The sequence below is a fragment of the Microtus ochrogaster genome, chromosome 4, assembly GCF_000317375.1.
Source record: "Microtus ochrogaster isolate Prairie Vole_2 chromosome 4, MicOch1.0, whole genome shotgun sequence".
Taxonomy (NCBI): Eukaryota; Metazoa; Chordata; class Mammalia; order Rodentia; family Cricetidae; genus Microtus; species Microtus ochrogaster.
In genome coordinates this window covers 78,673,436-78,675,141 of record NC_022011.1, presented here as the reverse complement: position 1 = coordinate 78,675,141, position 1,706 = coordinate 78,673,436, and the positions used below count along the sequence as shown (strand labels likewise).

General features: G+C 44.6%; 1 protein-coding gene across 1 annotated transcript in view; it reads left to right on the top strand.

The window, feature by feature from the left end:
• Stk39 (serine/threonine kinase 39) overlaps positions 1 to 1,706 on the top strand; it is a 256,775-nt gene that overhangs the window by 74,757 nt on the left and 180,312 nt on the right. The window lies entirely within an intron of this gene.

The window sequence follows — 1,706 nt, the reverse complement described above, 5'->3', positions numbered from 1 at the left end:
GAGGGAGAGAGAGAGAGAGAGAGAGAGAGAGAGAGAGAGGTTGCTCTTCAGCATGAGAGCCCCTGATACTCTTGGTATGAGTGATATCATGTCCATTTATGTACACAGGGCTAAACATCATACTTTTCTTCAAGGTAAACAACTTCCTTACTTGTGAACATTAATTATTCATTGTGCATTTTGGTTGATAATCTGAAAGACTCGTGATAGGAAGCCAGGAAGGCATTAATTTGCGTGGATGTGTGGTGATAGTTCAGACTGTGTCTGCAGCCAAGATACTCTGTTTCTGTGCTGTATCAACTGGACCTGACCTCATGCTTCAGGCTGAGTTGGGGAGGTATCCTATTGCCCATCAGATGATGTTGACTTGGAAAAGGAGTGCCCAGGGATGTGTTCATTTTTTCCTTTGGAAGCATCTCACGGCAAAAGAACCTGATACCAGAAAGAGTAACCCTGGGCCTCAGATCTTGGTCCAAATTGTCAGACCTAGAAAATGAACTAGCTGATTGAGGGCCCTGAGGAAGGATAAAAAGAAAATAGAGAACTCAATGAGTTTCTTAGGATCTTGCTCCAGGAAGAACTTTAAATGTATGTAGGAATTAGCTGGACGGTATTGGCGTACACCTTTAATCCCAGCACTTGGGAGGCAGAGACAGGTGGATTTCTGTGAGTTTGAGGCCAGCCTGGTCTACAAGAGTGAGTTCCAAGACAGACACCAAAACTACAGAGAAACCCTGTCTCAAAAAAATGAAAAAAGAAAAAAAATATATTTAATATATATATATATATTGAATTTGTACATATGTATATACATATATATGTAGGAATTAAAGTATATGCTGGTGTTACATATTGCTGTGTTTTGGCTGAGTAATTAGGGTACAGTTCTTTGAGGATTAGGTAATATGATCAGGTATGTATGTAATATTAGCTATGTATAATAGTAGTCCAAACTGTAAAGTGCTAGTTGGGCCCTGAGTTCACTTTAAAGTTAACTAGAAGTGCATGATAGAATATCTGTGCGGTCGAATGCCTAGATGCTCCTTCCTTTCGCAATTGAGTGTGCAGCAGCACGCGTGAGGCCGCTGCGGTGACCAGGGATGTACTTTTGCTATTGGACAGCACCGTGCACCGAATGGCCCTTCAGCTTATGGTCTGTGCACTTACGGCCATGACTTTAATAAACGCTGAAACAAAACCCACAGGGACTGGAGCGATGCAGGGAAACGAGCTTTACTGGCGTTTTCTGTGTGTGTTATTTGTAAGCCTCGCCACTTTTTTGCCACTTTTATCACGTAAGCTGTGTTCTCCATAGCGGTCTGGCCACCTGAACCGCAAAGTATTGCTCCTCTGCCGTTTCTTAGCTGAGTGGACAGGTAAGGTACCGCATAGGCCTTCTCCGGATCCTCCGCAATGCTCCCGTTGCCAGTATCTCTTTCAGAGTGAGACTTTTGTGTCCGATGTTTCCCAAGCTTGTATTGCTTCGCCCCAGCCCACCCCCTTCTTTGCTGGAGGAATATCAACCGAGGCGTCGTTTGTGAAACAATAGGCTGGCATTTCCTCTTAGCACAGTGCAGCTCACAGGCAGTTTTGTCTTCATCTGGATGAGGATGGAGGGTTGAAGCTGGCCAGCGGGTCCCAGTTCTCCTTGTAGCTTACCCAGGCTTGTCTCTCTCTCTCTCTCTCTCTCTCTCTCTCTCTCTCTC